The sequence below is a fragment of the Musca autumnalis genome, unplaced genomic scaffold (genome assembly GCF_047663935.1).
Source record: "Musca autumnalis isolate F117 unplaced genomic scaffold, ASM4766393v1 scaffold_2, whole genome shotgun sequence".
In the NCBI taxonomy this organism is placed as follows: Eukaryota; Metazoa; Arthropoda; class Insecta; order Diptera; family Muscidae; genus Musca; species Musca autumnalis.
In genome coordinates this window covers 116,352,790-116,367,374 of record NW_027411755.1, presented here as the reverse complement: position 1 = coordinate 116,367,374, position 14,585 = coordinate 116,352,790, and the positions used below count along the sequence as shown (strand labels likewise).

General features: G+C 35.1%; 1 pseudogene; it reads right to left on the bottom strand.

The window, feature by feature from the left end:
- Nucleotides 1-353: 353 nt before the first annotated feature.
- LOC141393045 (insulin gene enhancer protein isl-1-like) overlaps nt 354-14,585 on the bottom strand; it is a 92,144-nt pseudogene continuing 77,912 nt past the window's right edge.

Below are 14,585 nucleotides of genomic sequence, written 5' to 3'. Positions count from 1 at the left end.
GCTAACTCTATTCGTCTTCTAATGTTGTTTCCTTCATTTTTCTGGTTATATTTTGTAGTAATTTATATTTTTACATTAATTTACATTACATTAAAATCCTCAATGAATATCTCGGTTTGGCAATGGACCCGAAGAAAATACCTATTTTTTTGGTAGAAAACACATGTTGGAGAGCGTTCATGACTACCTACTTTTCTCCCTCAGAATTTTTCCGTTCGGATGTTTTGTTCGTGATAGGAAAAAAGTTGATTATTCTGTTCCTTACCTTCAGTGCATAGAAAAGATAAAAATGCAATTTCAATATTAAAATTTTTTGTTTATTTCTGCTTTAAATTTCCAGCATTTTCCATTAATAATAAAATTAAAGTTGAAAATACAGTTATTTTCTTATTCTTTTTTGTGATTTGTTTTTACATAATTTTACAATTACGTATGTATATATAAACATTGGTGCTACTGCCGGTAGTTTCAGATCCAAAACCAGTTGAAGAAGGTGGTGATGATATGGGTAGCCCTGCTCCACCGTTGTCGTTGCTGCAATATTGTAATGGTGTATATGAATATATGTAGATGCCTGAATTGCCAGCAACAGAATAGGATGCTGAGGAACAGAATGATGATGTTGTGGAGAATGCGTCAATATTAGTTTTTCGGTTTGTAAAGCAAGAAGTAGAAGTAGATATGATTGCATTCGTTTATCTAGGGACTGCCAGGCATACTGTCATCGTTCTCCAAATAGCTGACATAGGAATCCGTACTGTCCGGATTATGGTGTGTGATAATTCCTGCATCCATGTTGCCTCCGTGTGGACCGTTCATTTGTTGACCCAGTATTTACGGATGTGGTTCTTGTTGATGGGGTGGCATGCCTTAAGGTCGTAACCATGCATCTGTAAAACGAACAAGAAAAAGCAATCATAAGAAAATAAATAGAATGGGAAACGGAGACTTAGTAATAATGGGAAAATGCGATCAGCAGTTTGTAATGTTAGCTCCATTTGAATCAGCCGATTGTATTAAGACATTAAAACATGGATTCCTGAAATCTTACCTGATTCACTAGTTGTTGAAATGCTGGTGTGTGGATATTTATGGCACCATTACTATCCAAATCGGCATGTAGTTCAAAATCAGAGAGGACTTTCCATGGTGGTTGATATGTCTGGACATCGATACTCTGCAGGTTTTGGGGTGAATTGTGTCGGACAGGTGAACGCGAAAACATTGGTATAACCGGTCTGGCAACATAGCCCAGTTTACGACCCTCCTAAAAGAACAATAAAGGACATTTTTCTTAATTATTAAAATTAATAAATAATGCGAAGTTGCAGAAATCAAGAAGGTAAATACGAATACCATGCGTTGCGTTAACTAAATCAACAATTCTTACATTTTCTTGTTGCATTCGTAATTTCATTTGTATCGTTTTCTTATTATCTTTACAGCGTTTATTTTGAAACCACACACGTATAACGCGTGATGATAATCTAGTAATTTCTACCAATTGATCTTTCATTAGCGCATCAGGTCGCAAAATAGCATTATATAATGTACAAAATAGAGAAAACAATAAATTAAAATTAATTAATAGATAGGTTCCACCGTGGTGCAATGGTATGCACACCCGCCTTGCACGCTGAAGGTCGTGGGTTCGATTCCCCGGCCAGTCAACATCAAAATTTTCAACGGTGGCAAAATACCCCCCAGTAATGTTGACGACATTTCCTGAGTATTTCAGCCATGTAAAACTTCTCTACAAAGTGGTGTCTTAAGACACGCCGTTCGGACTCGGCGATAAACAGTAGGTCCCATATCACTGAGCTAATATGAATTGGGGTGCACTCATTGATATGAGAGAAGTCTCCCTTGTCCCGTTTGGGATGTTTGTGGAAAAATTAAAAAAATAGATTCATATAAAGGTGATGTAACGGTACAATAAATAACGAATATTAGAAAATCAAACACTAAAGAAAGTTAAATTAGCAGTTTATCATGGTTATAAGCGCTAGTTAAACGTAGTATAATGCGCAAGTTACACTACTGCTTAAATAATGTTTACATTTACGAAATAAAGTGGATTCCAACTTTCAATTCCATTGCGAATAATATCGACTAGATTTCAGATATATATCGTACTAGCTGAACCCGGTGCGCTTTGCTGCCCCGACTACGATAAAATATAATGGAATGCCAGAAATATTTTAACGTTTTTAATATTGTAACGAATAAATATAGGAGATATGAAGGCGTTATATACCTATTCAGGGTTGTTATAGAGCTATTATGGTATTTTTGTATGTTTCTGGAGGTACTCGTACAGGCGGAAAGCCTTAGATATATCATAATAAAACATAAATCTTAAGAAGTCTCTCAAAGACATGATACTTAATAGCTGTAGCCTTGTTCAATTCCTTCCCGACTATAAGTACTTCTGTAAATAATGATGACTTTTACTGACTGCTAAGTCTTCAAAATTTCATTGAAATTGAACATACGTAACAAAAACATGAAATCGACCGAAAATATATATGGGTAACTATATTCCTATATGAACCGCTCTCGATATAATTTGTCAAATTTATTTTTGGACCAAACCCGTCTCACATTCACATTTTGTTCATAAAATACAGAAAATCAGCCGAAAATATATATGGGAGCTATATTCAAATCTGAACCGATTTCGATATAATTTGTTCGATTTATTTCTAGAACGAATTTCGTCACGCTTTCCAAATTTAAGTGAAATTGGACATATGTAGTGTGTCCAAATCTGAACCGGTCTCGATATAATTTGGCACATTTATGTTTGTTAGAGCATCAAATACAGAAAATCGGCCTAAAATATAGATAGGAGCAATATCCAAATCTGAACCGATTTCGATATGATTTGGCACATTTATGTCTAGACCAATTCCCGTTACGCATTCCAAATTTCACCGAAATTTGACATAAATAGCGAGTTTGGTGCATAAAATACAGGAAATCGGCCGAAAATATATACAGGAGCCATATCCAAATCTGAACCGATTTCGATATAATTTGGCACATTTATTTGTAGACCAAGTTCTGCAACACATTCCAAATTTCAGCGAAATTGGACATATATATCTTGCTTGGTGCATAAAATACAGGAAATCGTACGAAAATATATATGGGAGCTATATTCAAATCTGAACCGATCTCTATATAAGTAAGCACATTTATTTCTGAAACAAATTTCGTCAGACCTTCCAAGTTTCAGCGAAATTGAACATATATAGCGTGTTTGGAGCATCAAATGTGGAAAATCGGCCGAAAATATATATTGGAGCTATATCCAAATCTGAACCGTTTTCGATATAATTCGGCACATTTATGTCTAGACCAAATTCCATTACACATTCCAAATTTCAGCGAAAGTGGGCATATAATGCGGAAAATCGGCCGAAAATATATATGGGAGCTATATCCAAATCTGAACCGATTTCGATATAATTTGGCACATTTATTTTTAGACCAAGTTTTGTAACACATTTCAAATTTCAGCGAAATTGGACATATATAGCGTGCTTGGTGCATAAAATACAGGAAATTGGCGAAAATATATATGGGAGCTATATTCAAATCTGAACCGATCTCTATATAATTTAGCACATTTATGTCTAGACCAAATCCCGTTACGCATTCCAAATTTCAGCGAAATTGGACATATATAGCGAGTTTGGTGCATAAAATACAGGAAATCGGCCGAAAATATATATAGGAGCTATATCCAAATCTGAACCGATTTCGATATAATTCGGCACATTTATGTCTAGACCAAATTCCGTTACACATTCCAAATTTCAGCGAAAGTGGACATATATAACGAGTTTGGTGCCTAAAATAAGGAAGTCGGGCGAAAATATATGTGTATGGGAGCTATATCCAAATCTGAACCGATTTTGATATAATTTGGCACGTTTATTTCCAGACCAAGTTCCGTCACACATTTCAAATTTCATTGAAATTGGACATAAATAGCATGTTTGGTACATAAAATAAGGAAATCGGCCGAAAATATATGTATGTGGGAGCTATATCCAAAACTGAACCGATTTCAATATAATTTGGTAAATTTATTTCTACATCAAGTTCCATCACACACACTAAATTTGGAGATTGTATCTGTAATAGTTCTAAAGATATTTGCATACAAAATCTACTTTTTTTGGAGGTAACTCCGGTTTTGATGCTATATCTCTAGATCAACGCGAAATTTCAAAAAATTATATAGCCTATTTTCATTCCAGGCCATGTAGCTATGCACCCTAAAAATGTCAGTAAGAGCTGTTCAGCGGTTTTCGAGTCTATAAGGCACAAACAAACGTACAAACAAATTTCAATTTTATATATAGATAAACAACGGAATTGACAGTTGAAACTCACTGGACTTCGTAAATGTAAATGTGATTTTATTATCATAATAAACCTTTCGTTGTTGATTTATGAAGTAAATGAGCATTTGTAATAAATAAATCGCACAACTATTATTTGAAATCAAATATAAGAGTAAATATGTCGCAGATATTTAGGTTATATCCATCTTCCTTTAAAATATCTTTCTATTAAAAGGAATTTTCTTAATTACCTTAATGTATGTAACTGTTTTTCATTGAGCACCGTTCGTACTCTCGTTGGTTTTCCATCCGATGGTCCTGAAGTACTTTTGTCCCTAATACTTTTATGTGAGCCAGATTTACTGCCAGAGACTGCAAAAAAATAAAAACAAAAAAAAAATAAATTTTAATTTGAGGCTGTGGCAATTTCAACAAGAACACAATATTCAAGGGTAAATCAATCAAAATCTAAAATTAAAATTTTTTGTACATTGTATTGGCCAAATAATGTAAAAACTTTAGAAATAGTCCGACAATACGAAATTCTCTTGGTTATATTAACACATGTTGATAAATTGATTGGTTTTCATGCAATACTAAGACGTGACGAAGGAACAAATTCGCAATAAATGTCTGGCAACGTCCGAAGAAGAAAAGAACATCAAAGTAAATTCCATTTTGTGAATGTGATCGCAAAAGATCAATTGTTTTGGAACAATCTTAAATGCTAGGAGTTTTTGTTCTCTTTAAATTGTGATATTTACAAGAATTCCTTTGCTAGGGAGGGAGAAAAAAGAATTGTGATCAAAAGAACACAATGCGAAGGCTCGTGTCAAAGTTCATTGTTTTTTGTAGAATTAACATCATGCGTATTTTGAGTAGGGATGTGTTTTGTGTCGGAATGATTACTAAAGATGTCACTTTTTTTCTTATTTCCCAGACAATTCACCAAAGAGATAGTTTATGTGACATTAAATGATCGCAATATTGTTATCTTAAATGTCAAATCATTGTCAACAAATTTTCATTCATGGTTTGTTTGTTGAATTTGACAATTGTTGTGTTGAACAAAGGTGTGCGTAAAAGATATAAAAAAGTCAAAATATAGAATTTATTAGTAGTAATTGTTAATGTTAATTCACACTCAGATGTTATTGTCAAATAAGGTAATGGTTTGGGCCTTAGAGATTTTTGTTAGATAAATGAAATAAATACATATATAATTGGCTATACTCGTAGGCAGATGTCACATAAGGTGCTCACAAAAACAGTTACAATAAAGCACTTCAAAATAAATTTTAGCATTATCCTAATGTTGGGTCTATTAAACCAGGTTCGTATTTACTTGATTATGATTTCTTGCGTGCTTTCTTTGATGGCTTCTGCAAATAGTGGATTCATTCCGCCAGCAACCAATGTATCATCTTATGAAACTCTAAAATAATGTTATTTACAGTCAAACTTCTCTATAACGAACTTCCCTATGACGAAAGGTCAAATTAACAATTTTGCCTTGGTTTCTCTATAACGTAGTAATTCTTCGGTCCCCAAGTGCTACGTTATAGAGAAGTTCGACTGTATTTGCCCTTTCGTTTTTCAAATTTTGGCGATCAATTCAATTACATACATATGTATATTATATGTATGTATCTTATATATATGTTCCGCATAGACTCAAAAACGGGTGAACCGATTTTCTTAAAAATTTTTTTAACGCTATTTTAGCTGTTTCTTTTTTTTAAATATGTTATTCATATATCCAAAAATGCTGAACCGATTTCGGAGAATGTACAGGGAACACCCGTGGTGAAAATAGGCTATATATTTTTTTGAATTTCGGACGGGGGCGGGAAACCTTCCCTCCCTATGCCCTACTTTTTTCAAAAGGCTATTTTAGCACGCCCACTTTTTTTTAAATATTTTATGTATCCAAAACCACTGAACCGATTTTCCAGAATATTTCAGAATGTTCAGGAAGACCCCTTGTGAAAACAGGCAATATATTTTAATGCATTTCGGAGGGCCGGGAACCTCCACTAGACCCTATTTTTTAAAATCGATCTGAAAATGAATTTGCAATGGTGGTTGTGTCCCCCACCCTATATCCTTAGTTGGGAGATAAATGCCAGACCATGCCTTTTTTAAATATGCTATAAACAGAAAAAAATTACTGTATTTGCCAAGGTTCAAATGTCTACATTTCATGAACGCCTTTGATAAAGCAAAAATACTGGTTTACTGGTTATTGACTAACAACCACCACACACCACCAACCAAACCTGAGACAAATTTAGCAGTTTTTTATTAACACGTTCGCGGACGCAAGCAAATTCAGAGAAATTAAAAAATTGTAGATGCGAACTATATCGTAAAGCCAAGCACTTTATTTTTTCGACACCAAACGCACTATAATTGTTTGGTTTGTCAGTTAACTAACAACAGTTGTTGCGACAGTGGTAGTTTAGGTAAAGCTTGTGTTGTTGTGGTTTGTTGATATAGTCTCAATGTGATGGTGAGACGATGGTAGAGGTTGTGTTGTGGTTTGTTGATATAGTGTCATTGTGATAGTGAGACTATGAGACCATTCAAAAGAAAACGAGAACAAAGTTGAGAGCATTTACCAAACAAGAGAGGAAATATGAGGGCAAATTATGGGAATGTAGGGAAAATAGGAAAGTGATTTTGCATGAAAATTTCACATACTTTTGAAAAAATAGTGGCTTTCGGATGGATATTAGAAACTGCACATGTATCTTATGTGAGGTACCTGTACAGTATGAAAAAACTCCATCACGTACGTAAAAATGTGTAAAAATTCTTGAAATTTTTTTGTCTGTTTATCTCCAAAACTTCTGAACCGATTTTCATCGTGAAAATAAGCTATATGGTTTGTTGCATTTCGGCGGAGCTAGTGGGCGTGGTCGGGTCCCACTTTTTTAAATATGTTATATCTCCAAAACTTCTGAACCGATTTCCATGTCATTTTCAGATAATGTACAGGGATGGCCAATTTCCAACATTAACTATATATTTTGTTGAATTTCGTAGGAGCGGGTTATCCCATGTGCCCTATTTTTTAAATGCGCTATATATGTAAAACTTACGAACATGTCCATTTCCCCAAGTCTGGGTAGATATTGTAGCCATAAAGCCCGACCACTCTCAATTTCTTAAATATGCTACAAATCAATGGAAATAACAGATGTTATGCATAACGACGCTTTAGTCTTATTGGAAAGCAAGTGTTTAGATTAGGGCAACATATCGATAGCTATAGCATCATCAGGTATATAAGATACAATATAAGAAGGTGGAAGGACGGCACAGTCGGCCCTCAAGGTGCCACTGGACATTCATCTGGAACAAATGTACAATGGCACATAAAAATTCCCCAGAAGCTTTAGATTTCAGACAAACACTTCCAGTTATACTATTCCAGCAGATGAAATAAATGCATGTCTCAAGTCATCAGTTCTTTGGCGGAATGTTAAAATTGCATATCGACACCAAGATTTTTGAAGATTTTTATTAATAGTCACTTGCCTATCCCGACTAATTAGCGATACAAGAAAAATATAATTGACTTAAGAAACGGTAACATAAAACTGTTGCAAAGGCCAGCAACACGGACCGGGTCGGCTAGTGACATTGTAAATGTTATTGTGGTGTTTATACATTTCTTATTATTTCAACAAATCACTCTCTGTTTCGACATTCGTTTAGAAGATTTCCAACGTCATGGATGCCAATCCACTCTCGTCTGCTATCAATCCATATAACTTCTCTTCTTCCTCTAGTGGGTCTTCCATCTATTTATACCCTACACCACTATGTGGAAAGGGTATTATAAGTTTGTTTTGGTAAAAATGCATGTAACACCGCGAAATATTCGTCGGAAACCCCCAATGTGGTATACCAATCTTCATATCTCGGCGAGATAAAGCGATTTTGAGATGTGTGTCCGTCCGTCCGTGTGTCCGTCTGTCCGTCTGTCCATTATAAATTGTAATCAAACTCCAGGCCGCAATTATGGACAGATCGTCACGAAATTTGGTATGGAGGTCGGTTTCACATCAGAATAGATCGCTATTTTGATTGGTGATGATCGTGAAATATTTAGCGGGTGAAATGGACCAAAAACATAATTTTTATCCGATTTTGTAGATGCTATGTAAGTCGCAATAATAGTCAGATCGCCTCGAAATTTTAAATAAGGTAAGGATATATTATTCCTGGAAGAGACATTCCTGGCAAGTAAGCTATACTTGGAAGAGGAACACTTGACCTTTCTATTGATGTCAATTGGGTTGGTGTACACTTAGATAACAGAGTTACAGCCTAATATACCCTGTTATTTGTTTGTAGTGTAATCATAAACATGCTAGAGGACGCAATTATAGCTCAATAGGAGTTAAGTAGTTGCTAACAATTTTGAATGATGATCTGATATTATTTAGCGGGTGAAATAGACTATTACTTTTGTATGAAAAATACCAAAACATATTTCTGGTCTATATTTTATTTCGTGGAGGGCATATACCGGCAAAGTAGACTACATATGAAAATAGAACTACTGATCTTCCCCCTGATAAAAATTGCAATAAAGTGTATGCTAGATAACGGGCCTACTGCTATAATGGGTTTTGTATCGAGAACTACATTTTCCCATTCCCAGTTGTTGCATTATTGCAAATTACAGGTGCCCTAACGTTTTAATTGTCCTATTGTATTTTTATACATACATTGTAGCATGGGTCGCTTTGCTACCTTTTTTCAAAATGATTCCCCAGCCTGGCAAAACCAAATTTTCAACGGTTGCAAAATATCCTTCAGTAAGGTTTGCGACATTTTCTAAGTATTTCAGTTATGTAAAACTACTCTACAATTGGTGTCTTAGGACACGCCGTTCGGACTCGGAGATAAGCTGTGGGTTCCATATCATTGAGCGTTGTCCCTTTTTTGATGTTTGTAAGCATTTATTATGTTATTATTTAAGCGTATCATAATACGTTACCAGAATCCACAAATTTACTTCTTATAATAAGTTTATTTGTTCCATAAACAAATTTTGATATGTGGAAAGCTAATTCCCAGGGGTAAAGGTGTAGGGTATTACATGGGCGACCCGTCCGATTATAGCCTTGGCTTACTTGTTTTATTCGAATTATGTTTTTGAGTAGCTTATATTTGCTGTTTGGCATGATATGACTTAGATAACGAGTGATATGATTTAGATAAGCAATTTTGCGTGTTTTTCTATCTGCATTATTTTCTTTTCCTGGTGTAGTCTTTGTAGCACTTCGCTATTTGAAAACAAACAGTGTCCGTGCGTGTGTGCGACACGTCGTTCGGACTTGGAGGTGTTTACATATCACTTAATGGGAAATACATTTTTTTTAATGATATATTTTTTCCTCAAAAATATATATCTCTAATGTACATCGCAAATAGAAATAAAACAAGTAAAAAAGTATCAATCGGCTTTACCGACAGAGATATACCTTCAGTCTGTATATATTGAAACAATGGTTCCCAAAAAACGTATGTATTTAGGGGTTTTTAAAAATTGTGGGAATTTGAACCGACAAAAATGTTCATTAGTATTAGATATCAAAAGTTTTGCGGAGGAGATACTAAAAGGAATGAATCTAAATTGACCATTATAGAAGTGGATCTTCAACCACTACATATGGTGCCATAGGGGGTTTTTACACTCTTCGCGTTGTTTGCTCAAGAAGTATGAACTTCCCCTGAAAAAACGTTTACCATCGTAATTGAGGCAGCGAATGCAAGTTGGTTCAACAAAAAGCGAAGTGATTCGATAGCAGGTCTTCAAGTGAACTTATACGAAATTTTGTGTGGGAGGTACCGGACAGATTGGACAAATATAGTCCATATTTGAACCTGATCTATATCTAGTAGATATATTAGGATGTGTAAAGTATGGACAAATTCGGCCACTCCCTTCAAGAGTTACCGTACGAACAAATTTTCCGAACTTTTGTGAAACTTAAACTATGTTTGGACAAAATATTGCTAAGGCTTAATTTTGGACCTAATCGGCATATCCGTTCTAGAGTTATCTTGCGTTCCAACCACCTCACACGGTGTTCAGTCAGATGGGAATTGCTGTTACCTTATACGAGGGCTGAACGATAACAATCTGGCCTAACAATGAAAACGCGAATATTTACCATCAAAAACATTTTTATTGTTTTCTTAAGTAGTCTCCAGCATGATTCATACACTTTTTTATGCGCGCAAGCCAATTGTTGACTCACTTTTTACACTCCGATTGAGACACCTCAAAAACATGGGGTTTGAACGTTTTACAGCATCTTCTGGCGACGAAAATCGTTGACCACGTCTTTTTCTTTATATGCTGGAAGCAAATGAAGTCAGTGGATCCCAGTCAGAGCTGATGACCTTTCAATTCCACGTTTGTCCGGTCAAACAGGTGCTGGTTTGAATCGATGTGTGAGAGCTCGCTTTGTCATGATGCAGAATGATTCGTCTTCTCTTGTTCGTTTTTCGAATTTCTCAAGAGATTTCAGACAAACCAATTACAGTGTACGACTCGGAATTAACCGTCCTACATTTCTCAAGCCGTATAGTCTCCACACGGTTAGTTATGCCGGAGATACAGGCGACCATTTGCTTCGAATTGCTTCTTACATAAACAATTTTTGTTGGGAGCCAAATCGAAGAACTAAACTTTCGATTCCTGTTTTGTTTCGGGCTCCTAAGCATAGATCCAAGATTCGTCGTCTGTGACGATCTTCTAAATTTCGTTTGAAGCATTGCTATTGTTTTTATTCACAATTTTTTGCACCAATCCACAAGAGCCTTTTTTGAGCGATTGTCCAATTTTGCTGGATCTATCGATAAAAATCCATTTTTGCGGCCACATGTTCATGCAATGTCAAATGTTAGTTGGTGGAATAAATGCCCAAGGATGCCCCTTTCTCACGGTATATAACGTGACGACCTTGCATTATCCCTTCACACACGGCTTAATTTTTTTCTGGCACAACGCCCAATTTTTGGCTACACTCACGACCTTGTTTTTTTGTTGGCTAGTGTCGGCCACGATTGAATTCATTAAACCAGTTTTTCATAGTGCTATAGGATGACTCTTTACCGACATACCAAGATTTAATTTAATCGATGCGCTCTCGCCGTGAATATCCACGCCGAAAGTTGTGAAAAATGATCGGACGAAAATGTTCACAAGTAAATTCATTTTTTTTGCAAAGTGTTTTTTTCAAGTCATTGTAAACAACACAGCACATGGTCGTATGACAAACTGTCCTGTGTACGTTTAGGCTAAGAACTGTCAAATTTTCAAGAAAAAATTTCAAAGGGCGCGGTGTTGCCTAGGCCAGATAGTTTTCGTGCAGCCCTCGTATTGTTCTTCCAAGCATTTAACAATTAATTACCGAAGCTAAAGACAAAAGAAAAAAAAATCACATTTAAATTCTTAGTCCGTTTACATTGACTTGGTTTGAGTATTACGTGTCATTTATGTTGTCGATCCCACTGAATATCTATAATAAATAAAAAAGAAACACTTGGTTTAAACACATTTTTCTTTAAGTGTAAAAGTAGTCAATGAGTAGTCAATTTACTTGATTAAATTGATCGATTACCATCAATATACACGTTAGAGATCGTCGCCGCGGTATTGTTTGTATGTTTTCTTATATGTGACGTGGATCACGCTTTGTATTTCTCATTTTTACATTTTCTAAGAAGTTGTTGTTCAATTGTTTTAGGTGTTTAACAACAACAAAGCTCTAAACTCATGAACGCAACAATTAAACATTTGCTTTGCACCCATTTGTCGTTTATTTTGAAGATCTTTTACGGCTGCGCACAATATCAAATGGAAAACACAGGAATAAGGATCTCACAATTTAATAAACAAAAGTTAAAATTCAAAAATCATTTTAGGTCTCAAATACATATAAGCGGACAAAACTAAAGCACCCCAAATCAGTATTTCGTTGGGTACCCTTTATTCTTAATGACACATCCATATCTTTTAGTCATAGAGGATATTAAATTATTAATTACTAGCAGACCCCGGTCCGCGTTGCTGGCCCGTCGTAATTAGTTTTATTGACAATTTTTTATGGACTTTATGCTTGATAATTCAAAAATAGATATTTTCTACTTCACTTCTTCGGTCCATTGTCAAACCGATGAGGATTTTAAATTTATCAACAGATTTTGTCTCGAACCTTTCTTCTCTCTTATGGACTTTGGCGAATTTTGTGCCCATTGATGCTGCTTAGGATTTATTATCGTCGACGTCCCATGTCTTTACAATAAATGTCTTTACAATAAATAATTATAAATATTTAAAAAAAAAATCAAGTCTAATTCTCCCGCTTATTGAGACTTTTATGTTTTAGTTGTTCATGCCTGATGGACCGTTGAACCTCACCATTTAAGGAAATTTGTAAATATATCGTTATTCTTGATCGGGGGCGCAACCATCGCAATTTGCAAGCCGATGCACTCATAAGTTTAGCAAATATTGCGATTAGAAAACAACAGGCCCTCGAAATTGGTCTACAAATATATAACATTTTTTAAAAATTCCATGAAATTAGGTTCAGTAGTTTTGGAAAAAAACATGTATTGAAAAGTGTGGGAGTGGTAATCAGTTTTCTAGATATAACATATTTTTTTTGGCTCCAAAGAAAGGCGTGGGAAAGGTACCCAACTTCAACATTCGTAATTTTTGCAAATATGAAATTTTGCAAATGTCGTGATTTTTATTAATATAGATACAACATTTTTAAAGAAATGGGGTATAGGGGAAGTACCCCGCCCCTTCCGAAATTCAACTAAATTTGTAGCCTATTTTAACCGGGGGCCTGGCAATTTCTGGAAAATAGGTTCAGTAGGTTTTGTAGAAATAATAAAATTTGAAAATTGAAAAAGTGGGCGTAAAAGAGGGTCAATTTTTTTTCATAAAAATCCAAGCCGGGTTATGGCGCACATTCTACAGAAATCGAAATCGGTCCAGCCGTTCTCAACTGATGCCATTACCAACGAACGACATTTGATTTTTATTTATATAGATATAGCATTTTTAAAGAAATAGGGTATAGGGGAAGTACCCGCCCTTTCCGAAATTCAACTAATTTTGTAGCCTATTTTAACCTGGGGCTATCCCTGCACATTCCCTGGCAATTTCAGGAAAATCGGTTCAATAGTTTTTGTAGAAATGATAAAAATTAAAAAAGTGGGTGTTGAAGTGGGCGTGGTAAAATTTTGTTTGCATAAAAACCCAAGTCGGATTATGGCGCACATTCTACAGAAAAAATTTTCGAAATCGGTCCAGCCGTTCTCAACAGATGCGAAGTAATTAATTTTCATAAGAAAAATAAGAAAAATCCAAACTGGAATTCGTCAAGACCCATCTGAACTGTAGTGTCTAAAAATGGAGGGCTGTGCTGTTTTCTGATGAATCTAAGTTTAATTTAAAGGATTCAGATGGAATAAGGCGTGACTAAATGGGCAAAGGTTAAATCCTAAATATAGCAAAGGCGGAACACGGTGGTGTGGATTTTTTCTCTGGGCAAGGAATTGGACCAATTCATAAAATTAATGGAAATATGGATCATTTTAAGTATCCTAATGTATGAAATGGCGTGATATTGCCTTATGCTGACATTCCAGGAAGATAACGAGCCAAAACATGTATCGAAAGTTAAGGAGTGATTCCAAAATAATTCAACAGAAGTGTTCCATTGGGCTGCCCAATCATCTGATCTTAGCTCTCGATTGGGACTTGTAAGAAACCTTTAACTCGAAAAATCTACCAAAAAATTGCAAAACCAAACAAGTTAGCTCGATTAATCCAATTAATTAATTAAAAACAAACAAGATTTATTTAGAGCCGCGAAAATAGACTGGGAAGCAATATCGCCTAAAATAATTTATAATTTAATAGATGTGCTTGTGTCATTCAGAATTAAGGATACGCAACGAAATATTGACTTCAATAGTTTTTGTTGTACCTAAAATTTGGGGGTGCTTTAGTTTTGTCCGCTTATATTTACGACCTAAAACGATTTTTGAATTTCAACTTTCGTTTATTAAATTCATCTGTATAAAAATTACAACTTTGTTTTCTTTAAAAAATTGTCATTAAAAAAATGTCCTGAGGGGGTGCTTTAGTTTTGGCCGACACTGTATGCCAATATAAAACAA